Genomic DNA, 13,469 nt, shown 5'->3' with positions numbered 1-13,469 from the left:
CATGCATTAAGAAATGATACAATGTTTCTCCAGAGAGATATCACAGAAAACAGGACAAACCAAAGACTAACACTGACAGAACCACATAATTATAACATATAGTTACAGCAGTGCAAAGCAATACCATAATTTGATGAAGAACAAACCATGGGCATGGTAAAAAAAAAGTCTGAAAGTCCCCAAGTCCCTGATAGCAGGTGGCAAAAGGGAAAAACTCCCTGCCATAAACCTCTAGGCATCGTCAACTTGCCGATGCCTTGGAAGCAGCTGACCACAGCCGACACCGAATCCGTCCGTCCGAAACCTTTGAGCCTCGGACCAGCCCCTCCGATACAGCCTCCTGAGCACCATCCTCTGCCGAGCACATTCTACCTCACCCCAGCCGCTGAAACAAGCAAAGCTTAAGATTCAGTGCCTTCTGCTAAGGAGATTCCGGTTACCACACAGTAGCAGTAGCAGTGAAGCGGGCATTTCAGCAGTTTTCCAGATGTTCCTCTGTACTCTCACGTCTGTCTCCATCAAATCAGAATTGTGCACGGTCCTGGGAAAAAGCCTCTGACTATCCACATGATCAATGACTCTTATCATCTTATGCACCTCTATCAGGTCACCTCCCATCCACCGTCACTCCAAGGAGGAAAGGCGGAGTTCACTCAACCTGCTTTCATAAGGCATGCTCCCCAATCCAGGCAACATCCTTGGAAATCTCCTCTGCATCCTTTCTATGGCTTCCACGTTCTTCCTGTAGTGAGCCGACCAGAACTGAGCACAGTACTTCAAGTGGGGTCTGATCAGGGTCCTCTATAGCTGCAACATTACCTCTTGGCTCCAAATTTCAGTTCCGTGGTTGATGAAGGCCAATACACCGTATGCCTTCTTAACCACAGATCAACCTCCGCAGCTGCTTTGAACTTCTTAACGACCCTTTTGTGATTGCTACACCTTTAAACAACTCAAAGTTCATAAACTGGAAAACTACCCACCGTGGATCAGAACTCAGGAAGTCTCTTGGATAATTCGTGAAATGCCTTCTGGACAACACAGATTTACTACTGCTTGATGTACTGAGAACCATCATAGTCATGAAATATGAAGGTAAGGTAACCTATAATGTAAATGAGGATAGAGAGAAAAAATCAGTTATATAAAGAGTAAAAGAGAGGTGAGTGTGGATATTGGACAACTGGAAAATAGGGTTGGGGAAGCAGCAATGGGGGGACAATGAATGGTGGTTGAACTGAAGCAGTTTGTGTGAGTCTGTGGAAGACACTACCTGTATACCAGAAACCTGAGTGTCGGGGGCAGAAGTGAGTGCAGTTGTTGTAACAAATGAGAATATAACTGAAGGCAGCAAGTCTGAGGGAAGGTAAGTCACCTGGACCAGGTGGATTACACCTAGTGTTCTGAAAGAGGTAGCTGAACAGATTATGGAGGTATGAGTGGTGATCTTTCAGCAATCACTGGATCCCGGAATGGTTCTGGAGGACTAGAAAGTTGCAAAGGTCACTCCACTCCTTAAGAAGAAAGAGAGACAGAAAAAAGGAAATAAGAGACCACTCAGCCTGACTTCAGTGGTGGTAAGATGTTCAAGTCGATCATAAAGGATGAGGTTTCGAGGTATCTGGAGCCACCAGAAAATATGCTGAAGTCACCATGGTTTCCTTGAGGGGGAATGTTGTCCGACAAATCTTTTGGAATTCTTTGCGGAAATAACAGGTAAAAGAGACAAACTCAGTGGATGTTTATTTGGATCTTCAAAAGGCCTTTGACAATTTGCCACACATGAGGCTAGTTAACAGAAACAGTGCCCAATTGGAAAGGTACTAGCATATATAGAAAATTGGCTGACCGGCTGGAGGCAGAGTGGAAACACAGGAGGGCCTTTCTCGTTGGCTGCTAGTGGATTAAAACCTGTGGAATATTGGAAGTATAGATAGAGTGGATGTGGAGGGGATGTTTCCTATAAGTTTCCTATTTTGGACAAGTCTAGGACAAGCCTCCAAATAGAGACGAGGAGAAATTTCTTTACCCAGATGGTGTGAATCTGTAGAATTCATTGCCACAGATGGCTGTGGAGGCTAAGATATTGGGTATATTCAAAGTGGACGTTGATAGATTCTTGATTAGTCAGGGTGCCAAAGGTTACTGGGAGAAGGCAGGAGAATGGGGTTGAGAGAGAAAATGAGAAAGTGATGATTGACTAGCAGAGCAGATTCAGTGGGCTGAATGGCCTTATTCTGCTCTTCTACCTTATAGTCGTGGTAGAGCTGTTGGCTCAGATGCTTTGCAAACAGGCTTCAATCCTAACTTCTGATGGTGTTTGTGAAGAAGCTGCATGTGACCATCTGGTTTCCCTTCACATCTCAGACATCATTTATCCCACTTGGGAATGGGAAAGAGGGAATGATATGTCCTGCCAAAGGTACTCGACCCAAAATGTCAACTGTACTGTTTTTCCTCCCCTTAGATACAGCCTGGCCTGCTGAGTTCCTCCAGCATTTTGTGTGTATTGCTTAGATTTCCAGCACCTACAGATTATCTCTTGTTTATGAGATGTTCCATCTCGGGGTTTGGTTGGAGAAGAAGAGATGTCGCTCAGTCTGAGGGTTGGAGGATGGCCATTTGTCTGTATGGAGGTGAACGATTTTATCTAGAGGGGAAGTGAAAGAAGGGGAGGATGGACAATCTGGTCCTCAGAAATATGGAGGAGTCTGCTTGGTCCTCATGGGAGAAGGAGGGGTTGAATGGAGATCGGTGCTCAGCGGTCATGTGGCACAGACAGTGGATGGTTCCTGTCAGTCTCAGTGTGGGAGAGGATGTTACATGTCAGACCAGGAGGATGAGATTCTGACATGGCAGATTGACCTGGAAGGTGGGTGCAGGGGAAAAGACTGAGATGATCCACTGATCTGGCAATAGACTGGAATATTCAGTAAACTGTGTGTTTTGATCATTTGGGATGTCTCAGAATTTCTAAATAACTACCCCCCCCCCCCGTGTTAATGTAGAACAGTAACGTACCTGTACAGTAAACTCTGTCACAGCAGAGTGTCGGTTTCAGCCAGTAGACAAAGAAAACACCACAGTTTTTGATCTTGATTGTCCGATTTGTATCGCAGTTGTTTTGCTCCCAGCTGAAGCAGACAGCCCTGTTGACCTCCCCCTCTCCCATGCTGGGATGGTGACCTGGAATGGGGTTTGTAAATATTGTATAATATACCTGTCTCCACAGTACAATGGGAAACATTCAACCAGACCCACTGCAAAGCCATTGTTCACAACCCACTGTCTGGACTGTGCTCAGTCAGTGTGAGCTGCCGTCCTCGCCACAGCCACACCTAGTCTCAGAGGACAGCTCCTGTTGATGAGACCTTGTGGGTCCCTGTCCCATAAAACACAAGTCCCTCCCCTGGTGCTTTGACAATAATGAAACTATTAGCAAACTGACCCACTGTTGAATATCTCCAAAGTGAATCAGGGACATCTGCAAGCTTGGAAAATATACAGAACTGATAACAATTGCAGTGGTGGTAAGTTGTTTATAATGGTTGGATATGTTCACATATAAGCATAACATAGACTTAGAAAAGAAACATGAATTTTAAAATAATTGCATCATGGAAACTAAGGACTGCGATTAACTAAAAACATTGCAGTTTTATCTAGCAGTAGTAAATCAAGGCAACTGGACCTGCTGCGTTGTTTAGAAGAAGAAAAAAACAAATCCCTGTGCTTTTCAGACCTGCAAACATACTCAGACAGAAACTCATCCACCTCAAGGATCCTACACCCAAACACAGACAGAACAGTATTGTATCAAGCAATGAGAACCGCACAGATCTGTATATCAGTGAGACAAAACAACCACTTCACAAGTGGCTGGCCCAACGTAGGAGGGCTAACACCTCAAATAAAGACTCAGCTATATGTCTACACATAAAGGACAAGGACACTCCTTTGATAACAAGGACAGGAGGATGGGTGATTTGAAAGATGGGTTAAAGAAGCCATCTTCATCATACTGGAAAACTCAGCCCTGTACAGAGAAGGTTGGGTACAACACCACCTATCACTACTCACAATACAGTCCTAACATGTCTATGCCAGCACACATCCATTCACGTAAAGGTAAGACTAATGATCCCCTCATTACCTCTACGACTCTTAACAACCCCCATGTGATTGCTCTCCCTTTAAACAACTCAGAGTTGAAAAGCCGGGAAACTGCCCACCATGGATCAGAACTGAAGAAGCCTCTTGGATAAGTGACAAAACGTCTTCCAGAAAACACAGCAAGTCCAGTTGCCTTAATTTGCAACTGCTTGAAATGCAATGACCTGGATGACTGATTTCCTTGATAGACATTACAGTTTCATTGAGAAATTACATTAATTTATGAATTACCTCATGTGCGGAACCAAAGGAAATAGGGGAGATCTTAAATAGGTTTTTTGCGTCTGTATTTACTAAGGAAACTGGCATGAAGTCTATAGAATTAAGGGAATCAAGTAGTTAGATCATGGAAACTGTACAGATCAAAAAGGAGGAGGTCCTTGCTGTCTTGAGGAAAATTAAAGTAGATAAATCCCCGGGACCTGACAGGGTGTTCCCTCGGACCTTGAAGGAGACTGGTGTTGAAATTGCAGGGGCCCCGGCAGAAATATTTAAAATGTCGCTGTCTACAGGTAAGGTGCCGGAGGATTGGAGAGTGGCTCATGTTGTTCCGTTGTTTAAAAAAGGATCGAAAAGCAATCCGGGAAATTATAGGCCGGTAAGTTTAATGTCGGTAGTAGGTAAGTTATTGGAGGGAGTACTAAGAGACAGAATCTACAAGCATTTGGATAGACAGGGACTTATTAGGGAGAGTCAACATGGCTTTGTATGTGGCAGGTCATGTTTGACCAATCTATTGGAGTTTTTCGAGGAGGTTACCAGGAAAGTGGATGAAGGGAAGGCAGTGGATATTGTCTACATGGACTTCAGTAAGGCCTTTGACAAGGTCCCGCATGGGAGGTTAGTTAGGAAAATTCAGTCGCTAGGTATACATGGAGAGATGGTAAATTGGATTAGACATTGGCTCAAGGGAAGAAGCCAAAGAGTGGTAGTAGAGAATTGCTTCTCCGAGTGGAGGCCTGTGACTAGTGGTGTGCCACAGGGATCAGTGCTGGGTCCATTGTTATTTGTCATCTATATCAATGATCTGGATGATAATGTGGTAAATTGGATCAGCAAATTTGCTGATGATACAAAGATTGGAGGTGTAGTAGACAGCAAGGACAGTTTTCAGAGCCTGCAGAGGGACTTGGACCAACTGGAAAAATGGGCTGAAAAATGGCAGATGGAGTTTAATGCAGACAAGTGTGAGGTATTGCATGTTGGAAGGACAAACCAAGGTAGAACATACAGGGTTAATGGTAAGGCACCGAAGAGTGCGGTGGAACAGAGGGATCTGGGAATACAGATACAAAATTTCCTAAAAGTAGCGTCACAGGTAGATAGGGCCATAAAGAGAGCTTTTGGTACATTGGCCTTTATTAATCGAAGTGTTGAGTATAAGAGCTGGAATGTTATGATGAGGTTGTATAAGGCATTGGTGAGGCGGAATCTGGAGTATTGTGTTCAGTTTTGGTCACCAAATTACAGGAAGGATATAAATAAGGTTGAAAGAGTGCAGAGAAGGTTTACAAGGATGTTGCCAGGACTTGAGAAACTCAGTTACAGAGAAAGGTTGAATAGGTTAGGACTTTATTCCCTGGAGTGTAGAAGAATGAGGGGAGATTTGATAGAGGTATATAAAATTATGATGGGTATTGATAGAGTGAATGCAAGCAGGCTTTTTCCACTGAGGCAAGGGGAGAAAAAAACCAGAGGACATGGGTTAAGGGTGAGGGGGGAAAAGTTTAAAGGGAACATTAGGGGGGGCTTCTTCACACAGAGAGTGGTGGGAGTATGGAATGAGCTGCCAGATGAGGTGGTAAATGCAGGTTATTTTTTAACATTTAAGAATAAATTGGACAGATACATGGATGGGAGGTGTATGGAGGGATATGGTCCGTGTGCAGGTCAGTGGGACTAGGCAGAAAATGGTTCGGCACAGTCAAGAAGGGCCAAAAGGCCTGTTTCTGTGCTGTAGTTTCTATGGTTCTATGGTAACTGTGAGCTGCTGTGGATTACATTCAACTCCCTGAGTGCTGCTCCTTCACTGAAATTGCACCGGGTCTTATCTGGAGTGGGCTTGACCGGCAGATCCAGAGACCAGCTACATGTACCAGGAATCTCCAGGAAGCCGATGCACCACTGTCAGATTCCATGTGGAACCAGAACTGCAACATGACTTAAGTGACTGTGGGGAGCATTTCTCAGGGATGTCGAGACCTGTTTCTGTGTCTTGTCTGCCCTACCTGAGAAGTAACCAAACTCCGCTGTTTCACACAATGACCTTACCGTTTAACCAGCCTGGACTTGTCCCGGAGCACTTGTACGTTGGAACAGCAGTCTCAGGAATCCTCCAGCCCCCAGAACTGGAAAAGAAAGCATCAACGTCTCAACCGAGCAGCCACTGAGAGAATGAGCAGGAACTGGAGCCCATTCCATTGGTTTGATATTCTCGTTAATCTCCGGAAGCACTGTTTGATATTTGACATAAAATATTCTGCTGATGCAGGAAATCCTGAGCAACACTCATGAAGTGCTGCAGAAACTTAGTAAGTTAGGCAAGGTTCAAAGTAAAATTTATTATCAGAGTACATTCCGTAACCACATACATTTATGCAGGCATATTTAGCAAATCTTTAGAACAATAACTGTAAACGGGGGATCACTAAACTGTAAACATCAGGACTGTCAACTGTAAATAAGCTGCAAATGCAGATAAAAAATGCAGCATCTGTTGGCAATAAACTCATGACATTTTCAGCTGTGAACGTTCATCCAAACTGGAAGGAAACAGAGAATGTAGCCAACTCACCCTCTTCTCTCCTCCCTTGCCTCATGTCAATGCCACCACCTCCCTCTGCCTCTGCCTCCCCACCTCGTTCCCTTTACTGCACTGTCCACTTCTATCAAACTCCTTCTTCCTCTGGCTCTTCTAACCATCAAATTTAATAGACTTTATTACTTGCATCCTTCATATACATGAGGAGTAAAAATCTTCACGTTACGTCTCAGTCTAAATGTACAATGTGCAATTTATAGTAATTTATTATGAATAGTATGTACAACAGGACAGTCAAAATATCATAGAAATACAGTTGTGTCAGCATAAATTAATGAATCTGATTGCCTGGTGGAAGAAGCTGTCCCGGAGCCTGTTGGTCCTGGCTTTTATGCTGCAGTACCATTTCCCGGATGATAGTAGCTGGAACAGTTTCTGGCTGTGGTGACTCTGTTCCTCAATGATCCTTCAGGCCCTTTTTACACACATCTTTGTAGATGTCCTGAATAGTGGAAAGTTTACATCTACAGATATGCTGAGCTATCTGCAGCACTCTCTGCAGAGTCCTGCGATTGAGGGAAGTACAGTTCCCATACCAGGCAGAGATGCATTCTGTCAGGGTACTCTCAACTGTGCCCCTGTAGAAAGTTCTTAAGATTTGGTGGTCCATACAAAACCTCTTCAACCATCTGAGGTGAAAGTGCCTTTTTCACCACTCAGCTGGTATGTACAGACCACGTGAGATCCTCGGTGATGTTTATGCCGAGGAACTTAAAGCTATTCATCCTCCCAACCCCAGATCCATTGAAGTCAACAGAGGTTAGCCTGTCTCCATTCCACCTGTAGTCCACAACCAGTTCCCTTGTTTTTGCGACTTGAGGGACAGGATGTTTTCTTGACACTGTTGTGTCAGGATTATGACTCCTCTATAACCTGCCTCATTATTATTTGAGATCAGGCCAATCAGTGTAGTGTCGTCAGCAAATTTAATTAGCAAATGGGAGCTGTGATTGTTGATACAGCCATGGATATATAGAGAGTAAAGGAGGGGACTTAGAACACAGCCCTGAGGGCACCAGTGTTGAGGGCGATCTGACAGGAAATCCAGGATCCATCTGCACGGGGCAGGGTGAAGACCGAGGTCTCTGAGCTTCTTGTTGAGCCTGAAGGAATTAGGGTGTTGAATGCTGATCTGCAGTCCAAGAACAGCATCCTCACATAAACATCCCTCTTCTCCAGGTGTGTAATGACTGTGTGTAGAGCTGTGGTTACTGCATCATCTGTTGATCGGTTGTGTGGGTAGGTGAATTGTAGGGGGTCCAGTGTGGGCGGTAGCATGCTGCAGATGTAGTCCTTGACCAGCCACTAAAAAACTTGCTAGCTCTTGAGGTGAATGCAACAGGACGTTCAGACATGTTATCTTGGTCCTTTTAGGTACGGAACAATGGTGGATGTTTTGATGCAGGAAGATACTCCACACTGGGAAAGAGATTAAAAATATTGTAAACACACCTGCCAGTTGAGTACTCGTCCTGGGAAGCCGTCAGGTCCTACAGTTTCGTGACTGTCAACTCATTGGAAACACTTGCGTACTTCGGCCTCAGATGACCAAGCTGCCGGTCACATCAGCAGCTCTCTTCAGGGGCTCAGTGTTGGCAACATCAAATCGAGCACAAAAAGAGATGTTGCTTATTTGGGAGAGGGGCAGCATTGCGGGAAACTCTACAGCATTTAGCTTTGAAGTCTGCGATGGTGTGCTGACTTCAATCCCAGCTTCTCACATCGTCCCCACCTTCCACGTCTCCTGGCCTCATCTATCACCTTCCAGCTTGTTCTCCACAAATCCCCCCTGCACATCTTCTTAAACTGGGTTCCACCTCCTTTCTTCCCAGTCCTGATGAAGGGTCTTGGCTTAAAATGGTGAGTATTCATTCCACATCAAAGACGTTGCTCGATCTGCTGGGTTTCTCCAGCATTTCCCATGTGGTGTCCCTTTTATGCTTTGTGCTTTTCTCTACTTCATCAATGCCCCATCACCTGGGAAAGGGGCTGTGAGCTTCCCACTTTCTACGTTTAGTCTCTGCTCCATCTCAGACTTCCTGCACCCACTCCCTGTTCCATGCCTGTGACTGATGATCCCACTCCCTGTTTGACTGATGCCCGCTTCTCTGTGTATCCACAACTTGTCCCATTTCTTTCAATAATAACTCCAAACCCTGTGTATCCATTCTTTTCTACATGATGATCCCAGACAACCTTATCCATTCTCTGTCCCAGACACAAGGATGTTTATGGACTCTGCCACATAACTGTAAGAAAATAAACAAATTTCCCTTTACATTCCCCTTGTTCTCAGCATATTCTCCATTTGATTGACTGATATTAATTTAATTGTCTCCTCCCATTACCTCTTGAATCGGTACCATCCTTCTGTCCAGGTTCGATCATCCATGTATTCACTGCATTCTTCCGATGAACAATCCGTGCTCCTCCAGGGCTGATCCAGGATAGTGTGATTTACACACGGATCACCAAGTGTGGAAACTGCAGCAGGAGTATGCTCAGTGTCAATGGTATAAACAATAATCTTAATTAGCATTATTCATTAACAGTGTTGAAATTAATGCCTCTTGTAACTCACCCCCACCTCCACCAACCTCAGGTGTACACTCCAAAATAATGATCACCTACTCACATAAACACTGTCAGTGCAGTTTCATCTTCCAGCTCTCTTTATTGAATTGGTGGTAGTAAAACTGAATCATGCTGTGTATAAACATCCATACTGACAGTGCCCACCCCTCAGTCCTATCAGTCCCAACCTGGTCCATGGCCCTTCTTTGCCGAAATGATTCTTACTCAGCTGGACACATAAATTCTGTCAGCAACCACTCTCTGAGGCAGTGCATTCCAAGCATTTGCTGCTCCAGGGGTTAAGATCTGTTTCACAATCCCTGTGAACCACTGCTACACATTCCCTAGTTTTATCTACCTCTGATGTAAGATCATTAGCTAGAGGAGCACAATTAGGCCACGTGGCCCATTGAGACTGCTCCATAATTACAAGGTGGCTGATCCACTTTTCCTCTCCTGCCTTCTCCCCGTATCCCTTCATGTCCTGGCCAATCAAGAATCGATCAACCTCTGCCTTAAATATATGTAAAGGTGGCCTCCAGAGTCATCTGCGTCAACAAATTCCATAGATTCACCACTCACAGGCTGGAGATATTCATCCTTATCTCTGTTCTAAAAGGGAGACCCTCTGTTCTGAGGCTGTGTCATCTGGTCCTGGGCTCTCTCACTAGGGGAACCATGCCTACCATATCCACTTTCAAAAGCAGATAGGTTTCAATTAGGTCACCCCTCATTCTTCTAAATTCTAGTGAATGCAGGCCCAGAGCAATCAAACACTATGACACACCGTCCAATCCTGAAATCATTTTCATTAACATCCTTTGAACCCTCTCCAGTTTCAGCACATCCTTTCTAAAATAAGGTGCCCAGACCCGATTACAATACTCCAAGTGATGCCTTACCAGTGCTTCATAAAGCCTCAACATTATATCCTTGCTCTTCTATTCTAGTCCTCCTGAAATGAGTGGTAACATCATATTACCTTCCTGACCAGTGACTCATCCTGGAAATTAAAACTTTTGGGAATCCTGTACAAAAGCTCCCAAGTCCCTGTGCACCTCAGATTTTTGAATTTTCACTCCATGCTGAAAATGGAGAGAACCTTTCATTTCTTCTAACAAAGTACATAACCATACACTTCTCGACACTGTATTCAATCTGCCACTTCTTTGCCCATTCTCCTAATCCATCTGAGTCCTTCTCTCAACTCTGTACTTGCTCAGAACTACCTGCCTCTTTGATCATTTAATTATGTATCTACATACTACTGGAATTGATTGATTCTTTTATTTTTTCTTTCTATATTGTCTTGTACTGCTGCTGCTAAGTTAACAAATTTCACGACACATGCTGGTGATAATAAACTAGATTGTGATTCTGACATGACATGTACAGAAGGCAATTGCTCAGTGTTCATGTTGGAACTATGAGTCAAAGAAAAGATGCGATGGTAAAACTGAATGTGCAGAATCCATGTACGAGGAAGCACTCTCTTGCTTGGATTTTAGACTTACCTGTAACAAATTATGACAGTGTAATTGTAAGGATCCAGCCACACGTGCAGACAACCTGCTGCATCAAACTGTACATGCTGGGCAGTTTGCTTCAGAGGGACGTACGGGGCAGAGTCCATTACGGGTACTGATAACTCAGGATATCACAGAATTTCCCCTCACCCCTGACACCTCTGTGTGAATGAGAACAGTGACATACCTGTGCAGTACACAGTGTGATTACTAGGTGTCGGCTTCAGCAGATACACAAAGTAGCCAATGCAATTTTTGATCTTAATGTCCAGACAAGCGTTGCTGTTTTGACTTGCGCCCTGTCCAGTCACAACAGATTCAGGATTGGTGTTTCCATTCTCGGTGAAGCAAACTCTTCTCATCACCTCCCCCTCTGCCACAGCGGGATGGGAACCTGGAAAAAGGTTAATACAAATTTAATTGTCATTCAACCATCCATGAATACAGCCAAAAAAACAATGTTACTCCAGGGCCAAAGTGAAAGAAAACAGTGCCAACAGAAATACACAGCACAAGGCACGTATAACATATATATCAGATAGCAGTTAAACATACAATCACTCAGTAATATAATACAGCCCAATTCCCCGAGCCCATGAATGTGTTGGCAAGAGCAAGCCCGCAGCAATATGCAGTCGAACCCAGTCCAGCTCATCTTCCACTGAGTGGCCACTGGAGGGCAGCACCGATGCCAACATGGTCACCACGTCACACCGTCTCCGGCACTGACTCCGATGTCTCTCTCCTGGACGGCTGCAAACAGGCGACACCACAGCGTGATGCCCGGTCCTCACTACAGCTGATCCCCCAATAAACCAGTGAACCAGACATTCAGCATTCCATATTACCAATGTCCAACAGGGCCTTGTGATCACAGGAGAAACAACTAAAACCCTATCACATTCTGTCAGACTGCACACCACCTTTACAAACCAACTCTGACAGCAACACAGACCCAACAAGTCCAGATCCTCCACCAAGGAGCAGCACGCTGACGGAGTATACCTGCAGTACTTGAAGAAATTCTGAATGCCCAGCTTGTAAATGAAAAAGGTGTTTTAAAAAACAGATTTTATTGGCTCTGCATCTGTGTGTGTTGCCATCTTACCAGACGGCAAACAGAGTAAATTGTACCCAACCTCACAGGGAATGTGAATGTGGACCATTCTAATGCAGTGTTTCAGATTCACCCATGATCTGCTCTGGCCTCAGTCAATGGCAAGCTGTTGCTTTCAACCCCACCCGACCCTGCAATCCAAACTCACTGCTACAGATCCAGATCCCTGAGACCAGCCCCTGCTGGTGAGAGCCTGTGGGCCCAGGGCCTGGACAAGAAACTCCAGCATCACCCCAATGCACATGAGACAGCTGGTGAAAATGCACCACCAGGCCAAATGATCACATTTCAAACAAAACATTGTTTCACAGAGAGATGCTCACATGTTAAATACTTATTGCAGTTAACCATAATACAGGACCAAAATAAACACGATCAGTTCACGCTCTGAAGTTGGCTCCAGTTGCTAAGGGCTTGTAGTTCTCCAGGTTTACCCTGGCAGTCAGTGAAGCATTGGAAGATGCAGCAAGGCAAGGGTTAAGGTAGTGTTCAGGCAAAGGTAGTTTATGCAACATGCACAAAGTACTGGAGAAACTCAGCAGCACCAATGGAAAAGAGTAAGTAATTCAGTCCGAGAATTTTCATCAGGACTGGGGAAAAGAAAGATGAGAAGATAGAACAGTGAGGTGGGGGAAGGGAGGAAGAAGAACAAGGTGGTAGGTGATCGGTAAAGCCGGAAGAGGGGGAGGGTTGAAGTAAGGAGCTGGGAAGTCGATTGCTTAAAGAGATAAAGGGCTGGAGAAAGGGGAATCTGACAGGAGAGGGCACAAGCCCATTGAAGAAAGGGAAGAGGGAGGAGCACCAGAAGGTAATGGGCAGGTAAGGAGGTGAGATGAGAGAGGAAAACAGGAATGAGTGAATGGTGAAAGAGGGAGCAATTAAGGAAGTTAAAGTGTAGAGCCAACGGAGGATAAAGTGGGATAGAGCAAGATGAGTCTCTGAAGAGAAATCTTTGAAGACCATAGCTTCCCTTTGCACAGCTGGTGGCTGGAGCCATTTCACATTACAAAAATGCAAATGAAGGATTCTAGTTACTGTATATTAATTCTGAGTATTATGGGTCTTTTATGTATGGGCACATGGCCAAGTGGTTAAGGCATTCGACTAGTGATCTGAAGGTCGTGAGTTCGAGCAGCAGCTGAGGCAGCGTGTTGTGTCCTTGAGCAAGGCACTTAATCACACATTGCTGTGCGATGACACTGGTGCCAAGCTGTATGGGCCCTAATGCCCTTCCCTTGGACAACATCAGTGTCGTGGA

The sequence above is a fragment of the Mobula birostris genome, chromosome 13 (genome assembly GCF_030028105.1).
Source record: "Mobula birostris isolate sMobBir1 chromosome 13, sMobBir1.hap1, whole genome shotgun sequence".
NCBI lineage: Eukaryota > Metazoa > Chordata > Chondrichthyes > Myliobatiformes > Myliobatidae > Mobula > Mobula birostris.
The sequence above is the reverse complement of the archived record's forward strand: the minus strand, read 5'-3'. Positions refer to the sequence as shown.